This window comes from Ahaetulla prasina, chromosome 4 (genome assembly GCF_028640845.1).
Source record: "Ahaetulla prasina isolate Xishuangbanna chromosome 4, ASM2864084v1, whole genome shotgun sequence".
NCBI lineage: Eukaryota > Metazoa > Chordata > Lepidosauria > Squamata > Colubridae > Ahaetulla > Ahaetulla prasina.
In genome coordinates, this window is record NC_080542.1 from 110,756,835 (window position 1) to 110,766,881 (window position 10,047).

The 10,047-nt window shown below is 35.6% G+C and overlaps 1 long non-coding RNA gene across 1 annotated transcript; it reads right to left on the reverse strand.

Moving 5' to 3' along the window:
- Window positions 1-764: 764 nt before the first annotated feature.
- LOC131198529 (uncharacterized) lies at window positions 765-7,478 on the reverse strand. Its single transcript, XR_009155106.1, has 3 exons — window positions 7,342-7,478; window positions 5,418-5,520; window positions 765-3,427 (listed from the first exon to the last, which is right to left on the reverse strand). It is a non-coding gene; the product is annotated as an uncharacterized LOC131198529 (long non-coding RNA).
- Between the last annotated feature and the right edge of the window lie 2,569 nt (window positions 7,479-10,047).

The window sequence follows — 10,047 nt, forward strand, 5'->3', positions numbered from 1 at the left end:
AAAAGTTGCCTATTCATGCTGTAAACCATCCATGCAGAAAAGTTTTGAATATATGAATGCTTTAGAATCAACCATGTCTTTCCAACTTTACAACATTCCTTTGAAGTTATAAGTATAGTCAGAACATTTAGCAGATTAGCTCATTATAGTTGTATTTTTTCTTTCTCTCTCAACTGTTGCTTGATAGTTTCATATCTGTTCTATGGTTTTCTGCTTAGAAGGCAAAATACGAGTTTGAGGCCACGCTTGTGCAAAGCTTGACGTAAAGAGCCAAAGTACAGTACATACAAGTAGATACAAACTGTTCTATTTATCTTCCACCAGGGTGTGGTTTGCTGAGTTGTAAAAGAGCCACTCAAAGAGCGTTTACTTCCACCAGGAAAACCCTTGCACGTAACTTTGTATGTCAAATGTAGTGGGGAAGGAAATCTGGTTTTAAACATTCCACTCCATCAAGCTGGACAAATAGGGAATTGATTAAACACTTGAAAATGTCCATTTTAAAAATATGAATAGGAAATAAAGAATTGCCAAGAAAGATTATTCCACACTGTTGATACCCTCTTTGCTTGATTTTGGCAGTAGTCCATCATTCAGATACAGTGGCAATGACTGTTGAAGGAAAATAGGCTGATAGCAGAGTTAGAATATGCCAGTGATCAATTGCCCAGTTTAGAATTCACAGTTTGCTACTTTGCATATCATTTTTATTATTAATGCTTTATATATACTCTTAAAATTTACAAATCAACCTGGAAATTTTTTCTGAATAGCATTTCATTCTTACATACAGGTATTTATTTATTATGTATAACACCTAGCCAATGACAGAATATGAGTGAAAATATCACTTAAGCAGCAGTAAGAATGGTCTGAGGGCTAGTTGAAGGCAACATGTTGCAGGAAAAAAGATTGCCATAGTATATTTGTTCTGTAATTGGGCATAAGAATAGAAAAATCTTATGACAGATGTATTTATCTCGTTTGCTGCTTACCAAATGCTTCTGCAGGACACAGAATACTGGGTTAGGTTGGCATTTGTTCTGATTTATCAGAGTTCTTCCTATACAATGCATTTTTTTTCTCCCATAATAGGTTTGGATCACCACCTCTCCACTCCCATTCTCCAGCTTAGACTTTGCTCAGCTTCTCCTCCTTTATATAGAAATGTCCCTGTGTCCTACATTTTAATGCTAATTCAGGGCAAATTCAAAATGGAAAAAATATATGGCTTTATTGGGTTCCTATGCAGAGACAGAAAGATGATTTCAGAAAATGTACCATCTATTTATGTAATGATATTCAAATGCCATCTGTTCCTGGTATCCAACATAGAATTTTGCAACATACTGTACAATTCACTTTAATAATTAAAAACTATTTAATCCAGTCGTAGGTCCCAGGAGAACAATGTTTTCAAGAACTTAAAAAATTCCAAGATAATAGTAGAGAAAGTGAAATTTAAGGAGGCACAACAAGCAACACAAAGAGAGAGCAATCTTGTCATGTTCTTACATAGTCTTCAAATGAGCCTACAGTATGCTTTAAAAAGTAACTTCTAACCTAATGAATTCTAGACTTCTATTCTTTGATGGTCATAAAATATGTACATAATAAATGTATATGTACGGTAATATATAATATGCAAAACTGGACTTAAGTTTGTGAACCATCTGAATTTTCAGTATTGTATAAATATGACCTAAAAAGGGATCAGTTCTCCACATAAGTGCTAACATTAGTTAAACAGAACCAAATTAAATAAATACTTGCTTATTTATTGAGGAAAACGATTCATTTCATTGGCTGTTTTAGAAGGGAGGCATATATTATTTTAACCAGACCTATTGATCTATTTACTTTTCAAAAAAAGACACAGCCTAGAATCTCTCTATTCTATCCTATCCTATAATTCATTCATTTTCTTTTTTAAATTTTTTATTGGTTTTAAAACAATTAGAGCAAAAAGGAATAAAATACATACATAATTATGACAGACATGAATACATTGTCATAGAAAAAAATGCATAATTTTTTAAAAGTTGAAAGGAAAAACAGAAAAAAAGAAAAATAATAAAAGTAAATTTAATACAAATATTATGTCTATTTTCTCCTTTCATCTTTCCCTCATGTAAGTTTCATTCAAGACTATATATTGTCCCTGAATAGGCTACAAACCAAAACAAATCCAAAAGCAAAATAAAGAAATAAAGAACAAATCAATAATGTCCCATCTATACAACATTCCTCAAAATCATGTAGAATTTGCTATATCCATTGCAATCAATTCATCCCACCTTGTCTTTAGATTACATTGGAATGTGATATAAAGGGAAAGTAGATTGCATACGAATGGAACTGTTTTACATTATACACTGCAAAAAAATTCCTTCAGATGTATTTTATTAATTACTGTTATTATTCATTTTAAACACTTCCATCTCATCTTATGCCAATCTGGAATCACAGGAGATGTTGGCTCACAACAGTATTTTCCAAACTCATGAGTGCTATAAGTCAAACTGGCTGAAATTCTCTTCCAAAAGTATTCACACGCAAAACCTCCATTATTGTAATAGCATTGGATTGCAGTATGATTTCAAGCTATATCCAGAACTGATTTTAGGTAAATCAAATAGTGAACTGCTTTTCAAGCACCATCCTTTGTTAGATTTGATGCTAAATTTAACAAGGGAAGATAGAGGGGAGAAACACGGGAAGAAATGGATCTGGATTTATGTGGGGTTTTGATGCCCTCTGAGCTTGGTGGTTTTCTTTGAGATGTTTCATTACTTGACCTTGGAACATCTTTAGTGCCGATAGGTGTAGGGTTTTCTCCTTGTTTATGTATTAAGCCATAATGTGATTTGGTTGCTTTTGACTTCAGGTGTTATGTGTGGCTTTTTTTAAACAAAACATTGTTTTAAAAACTTACATATTAGCATGTGGTATGTAGCCAATTAAGTGATAGGATTAAAATGGTGGATCAAGTAGTACTTTAAAAACTATTTATTTAAAATATTATATGTTATCCAACTCAATTAAAGTGATTTTGAGTGACTTACAAGCAATTTAATAGAACCAAATAAAAAGAATAAAAGTTCAATAGAGAAATAAACAGAATAAACAACCTTACAATGCAGAAACCACTTAAAAATACCAAAATGGTGGTCCGAACAGAAAATATGCCATCATGTATGGGATTCCAACATATCCTGACCAAACATTTTAGGAGAAAAGCCAGTTCCTGATAGCTTTTCTAAAGGCCAGAAGGGTCAGTGCCAACTATAGGTCAGGATAAAGGTCAATCCATAAAGGAGAGGTCACTTCCTTGAAGTTGCATTTCCTGGATCCCACAGAGTGGATTGTTTCATTGAAGAGACCTGGACCGCACCTTTCCTAAGAGTATTTGGATCAATCATATAGCCTATAAAGAAGTAGCAATGAGTCTGGTAGGTAAATGATTGGAGAAATAGCATAAGCATTCATGTAGATAATTGCTTTTAAGATATTACAACTACTATGATTTTAATTCAAACAACTAAATGGATAGCTAAAGGAGCTTTAAAAGGGCATATTTGTTGATCAGTTCCAATGATCTTACCTGATCAATAATCTGAAGAAATTTGCTTAATATCATAAAGCAGGTCATGATCTTAAGTATGATCTGTCTGATCACAATACTGAGTCTCACTCAATGATGTCTGTTTTAACAGATAAAAGCCCCAGAACCCAAACTTGTCACCTATATTGCTTTCCAGCATTGTTTAAAGAGAAAATATTACTGTTTGTTTATTTTTGCAGATAAAGAATACAATGGAGATGGCCACAATTGTGCAAAAAAAAAAATATTAATCAAAATGTCTCTTCCAGAAAATATTTGTTTAACAATGGTACAATCTGCTGAATGCTTACTAGTGGTAAACACAACTGAATAACAACTAAGTCTTCTTATGAGTAAGCACAGCTAGGATTGTTACATTAACAATTAAACATTGCAGCTAAATATTTTATATCAGATAATCTTCTTAATTTGGAGGATCATGCCTAAATTTTTAAGCAGTGAAAGAATAACTTTGCAGGGAAAAAACTTGAAAAGATACAATTTGCATGTAAAGATATGCCATAACATTAAATCAAAAGCAAGTTTGGTGGAAAACAAACAAGATAGAAAGATCTGTGGGGAGAGAGTGTTGCATTGTTTTAGAGGGTGGACTTTGCTCTCTTCATGTCCTGAACTCAAACTGTTCTTTCAACACCACAGTAAGCTTTCCATGTTCTTTTGTTCTACAAAGATAGCTCAAAAAAGATGCATTGTCTGCATCCTGAGGTTCCTTGGAAGGAAGATCCCTGACTCACTTAAACAATCATGGGGAGGAAAAGTGTGAACTCCCATTCCCCATTTAATGAGAATTGAGGCACTTCAAAGCTTCACAGAAATCTCTTTCACAGCACTACTCTAAAAGAATTCCTCTCTCACCTCCTGTGTTTATCTAGGCTCTGAGACTCTGGTCTTTCAAAACCATGCTGAAAACCCCAGTTTCCCCCATCTTTTTGCTTTATATGCAGCTCCTCATTGCCCAATCCTTTCTTCTTTGAAGCAGTTCTATCCTATCAGAGCAATTTGAATACAGCTTCTCTCTATTCTTGTTATGCTGTAAAGCAAGTGATTTGCCCTTACATTTATCACTGTTTCAAGCTGTCATTAGAATGGCCTTAGAGAAACATAAATGACTTTTGAAAGCATGAAAGAGACAAACAACTGCTTTGTCTGGATGCAATACAAAACATTGGTTATGGCTAACATGGGTCTTAAAAACAGTATCTTGACCAGCTTCCGTACTCTGCATCTTATAGACTAGATTCATGCAACATTGTCACATTTCCTCCTACTTTCTGAAGTATGGTTTACTGAATAAACCACAATTTGTGGTTTACTGAATAACCATAATATGCTAAGTTCTATCCTAACATAACCATAATATGCTAAGTTCTATCCTAACATAGCAAATCTAAGCAAACCACTTTATATGTTAGTATGGTATAAAATTGGGCATAGTGTTTCTATTTCTAGTTGTTCCTAAAATCAGCATGGGAACAGTAATAAACCAAAACTGCAAAAACTGTACAAAATAGGAAGTCTGCTACTGATTTTTTTTTTACTTTTGTTTCCCCGCCTCCCAAGCTTGTAAATTATAGATGTCATTATGATGTAAATACTGCCCTTTTGCACTTTCATTGCAGCTTTGCAAGTCAATAACTCTGCACTCTGACATCGCCACAAAGGTTTTGTCCCATGTCCTTTTTTGAACTTCCTGCACATGCTTATGGATGTGTTCAGTTTCAAAGAGAAAGTATTTTAAAGCAATATGTAGATGAAGATTAAAGGTAAAGGTAAAGGTTCCCCTCGCACATACGTGCTAGTCATTCCTGACTCTAGGAGGCGGTGCTCATCTCCGTTTCAAAGCCGAAGAGCCAGCGCTGTCCAAAGACGTCTCCGTGGTCATGTGGCCAGCATGACTAAACACCAAAGGCATACAAAACACTGTTATCTTCCCACCAAAGATGGTCCCTGTTTTTTCTACTTGCATTTTTTATGTGCTTTTATGTGCTTCTGCTAGGTTGGCAGAAGCTGGGATAAGTAATGGGAGCTCACCCCATTAGGGATTTGAACTGCTGAACTGCCGACCTTTTGATTGATAAGCTCAGCATCTTAGCCACTGAACCACCTAATGAAGATTAGGGAGACCTTCAGTCCATAGAATGGATTTGGCTATGGAAATTGTTTGAGGAACTACTAACCACTCTATATCTTTTGATCAACTTTGCTGTAATTGCAATACTCTCTACATGGGGCTTCCCTTGAAGAGCACCCGGAGGCTCCAGTTAGTCCAGAATGCGGCTGCACGGGTGATAGAGGGAGCCCCTCGTGGCTCCCATGTGACACCACTCCTGCGCAGACTGCACTGGCTACCTGTGGCCTTTCGGGTGCGCTTCAAGGTTTTGGTAACTATCTTCAAAGCGCTCCATGGCTTAGGGCTGGGTTACCTACGGGACCGTCTGCTGCCACCAATTGCCTCCCACCGACCCGTACGCTCTCACAGGGGGGGGGACTCCTTAGGGTGCCGTCCACCAGGCAGTGCCGACTGGCGACACCCAGGGGAAGGGCCTTCTCTGTGGGGGCTCCCACCCTCTGGAATGAACTTCCCCTGGGACTCCGTCAACTACCCGACCTTTGAACCTTTCGCCGCGAGCTTAAGACACATCTATTTATTTGCGCAGGACTGGACTAGAATTTTAATTTTAAATTTAGTTTTTAATGGGGTTTTATTATTTTAATTATCATTTTAAATTCGGCCTTATTCAATAAGTTTTTTAATTAGTGTTTTATCTTGTATTTATATTTGTGTTTTTATTAGGCTGTAAACCGCCCTGAGTCTCTCGGGAGATAGGGCGGTATAAAAATGTGATTAAAATAAATAAATAAATCATATTGATTTAAATATTAAATATATGCTCATAGTTAATATTATTATTACTGTAATAATAATAAATAGTATTTTCCTCTCTTTTTAAAGCAGCCACAGTGCTTTTTAGTATCTGTGGTGCAGAAAGATGGTGCTCTTGATAAAGATGTATTTAATCATTTACATTTTATATTTCTCAGTTCCTTGTTCTAAATCGTGTAATTTCTACATAAATTAGTATTTTATTTGGTGTTTGAGTTATAAACAACCACTGTCATTTTCACTAGGTTAAATAGTGTTCCCAGTACAGCATAAGTTATTACACACCAAAACAATGTTTCACCACCACCCCAAAATCATGCCTTACCCAGCATATTAATGTTAAAAATAAATTTTAGCACTGTGCCAAAATCTGACATCCAAAGTCTCAGTAGTCCCAGGTCTGAGAATCTTAATGAATTTCAAGAAGCAATGCTATTATCATAACTGGGCATTCTGTCTATTAACAGAATAAAACAGAATTGGAAGGGATCTTGGAGGTCTTCTAGTTCAACCCACTGCTCAGGCAGGAGATCCTATATTATTCCAGACAAGTGGCTGTCCACACCCACAATTTCTTAAGGCAAGGCATTTCAGGATTGTTCTCACTGCTAGGAAATATCTTCTTAGTACTGGGTTGCTTCTCTATTTGATTACTTTCTTCTCTTGCCTTCTGGTACTTTGGAAAATAGACCTCCAGTTCTTTGTGGCAGCCCTCCCTCACAAATTAGAAGGGCTATCACATCACCCTTAGTACTTCTTTTTACTAGACTAGATATACCCAGTTCCTGTAACCATTCTTCATATGTTTAGCCCAGGGGTAAAATCTACTTACCTTCCTTACTGGCTTGGAAATGCACGAGCCACACGCGCGCACTCACTTCACTTGCACATGCATATCACATGTGAATGCAGACCTTCTGCACATGCACAAAACCTGTGCATGCGAAGAAGATAAAAAACACATTACTTCCTGGTTAAAACCAGGATGACACCTGGGCGGGGGAAACCCAGGCAGGTGGGTGGAGTTTTGCTCCTCCATCGATATTGGATTGCAGAACTACAAGCTATGATCGCTACTGGATCACGTGATCCGGTCCGATCCAGGAGCATTTCATCCCTGGTTTAGCCTATTCATCTTTGTTGCTCTTTTCTTCACTCTTTCCATTTTTTTATAATATGGTGACCAAAACTGGATACAGTATTCTAAAAGTGGTCTTACTAAGACTTAATTTATTAATTTAATGCCCAAACTTTAAAAAAAGTTTGTGCACACATAGATAGTTAAACTGTTTTAAGGGTGGGTACATACGTACAATGGTATTCAGTCCACCCCTTCATATACATACACTCACTCACTCACACACACACACACACACACACACAGACACACACAGACACACACAGACACAGACACACACACACACACACACTTAATTAAAGGTATCACATCAACTTTCCTAATGCAACAACTTGCAACAGTTAGGGTGATTGTTGCTCCTGTTCGTTGCAACTGCTTACCCTTTCTCAATCTGATACCCTTTTGTGTATTCCCAGAATTTCCAGTGAGTTGACTGAACTCGTTAGATTGGGAAAGCCTAATTTGGAAGGCTAATGCAGGAACAATCATAATATATGCAATAGCATATTTCCATTGATGAAGCAAATAGGTCCATCCATTGTGATTGAAAAGAGTTCAATTGAGGATTTGGGCTTTAAAATGAAAATATTAAACACTTGTTGCAATATTACTTGCTGCTTTAAAATAAGGGGCAGCATTTACTTCCATAATACTTGTATTTAAATACTTGTATTTAAAAGTTTTAGGGCATCAATTGAATTTAACTGTCTATTCTTTTAGCTGTTTATATGTATTATATGTTTTCTGTTGTTTTTTTGGCTGTGAACCGCCCTGTGTCTTTCGGGAGATGGGCGGTATACAAATATAATATATAAATAATAATAATAATAATAATAATCCTGCATTTCCATAAAATTGGTGATTAAGATATTGAACCATGAACAGAGCCTAAGATGCAGGTCACTGGATGATTTGGAGACAATTCTTTTCTCTCACACACACTGAACCTGACTCAAGGGTTTTGTTATGAGGATCCAATAACGAGCAATGTTTCCTATCCTTTATGCTATATTGATCTTGCAAAAAAAAAAAAAGAAGAAGCTATAAATAGAATACATGGATACAAAATAAAATAAATAAGAATCTTTGACTGATTGTGGCTAAACTAATGGGTATCCAAGGTGGTAGGGAATTGGAAACCTTGAATGTGCCAGTTTTTTCAGAATTTCATTCATTGGTTCCTTGAAATGTAACATAATAATATAAATTGTTCCAATATCCCCAGATGTCTGTTGGCTGCCTTGGTGTTTTTGTTGCTTCATAGCCTGGAGCCAATTTTGGTCTATAACTGTGTTAAACTCTTTCCATAAAAATATTTCTTTCCCATACCAGAGGTTGATTTTAAAACAGGTATTTCTTCTTTTTAAAGCCCAGTCACTTTCTCTCAGCCCAAGTCATCTCAGAGAGTTGGTTATTGTGGGGAAAATAGGAGGAGAAAATTGTGTTGAATATATTTATCACCTCAAGCTGTTTTTCAAAATAATGAAGGCAAAAATAAAAAACCAAAAAAATATAAAAATATAAAAATTTAAATAAATAGATCCATCCAAATAAATGATGTATCAATTCATGTACATGGACTATACTGTGCCAGCCACACAGTGGGCTTGTTTCAGATTGAAAACTGAAAATTTAAGGAATATTAATAAAAAGGCAGTTTGGGCCACTGTCACAAATTTCGTATCATCAATTTTCATCAATATCATCAAACATTTTACATATTTTTAAAGCAAGTTTCTCCAAACTGGTGCTCTTCGGAGCTTTTCAAATACAATTCCAATCACGCTGACCTTGAATTAAAGAAAGCTCCCCCTAATGTGGAAACTTGCGGGCTATAGAAAAAATACTATATATATATAAGATATATATATATTCAGAACAATGTGAGACCCATAGGACTTTGGCAATTATAGAACAAAGAACTTTCCACAAGCTAATAAGAAAGTTCCTAATGATCATTTAATATTGATCTAATCTTCTGATAGTGACCTTAATGGTGGACAAATATATAAATTGTTCATAAACAAGCAAATAGTTGCTGATTTGTGAGCATATCAAATACCCATTAAAAAGAGTAAATGTAAAAGTGATTTTAAAATAGCAATGACGTCCTGAATTAGTAGTATAGTAACCAGATTATATATGCTGACTCAGATAAATTGACTAGGGAAAGAATATTGGCAATCTAAGTCATATTAATCTCGTACTTTGTTGCAGGTACTGTTCTAAAAGCTAATTCTTTATAGGTATCTAAAAATCTAAAAGAGAGTGGGAATCAGAGGGCCAGGGCTTCTATGGAAAAGATAGACTATCTGAGTCTTACTAAATGGCAACATTTCATGGGAGAGATTGGAGCAGTGGTGAAATCCAAATATTTTATTACAGTTTCTGTGGGTGTGG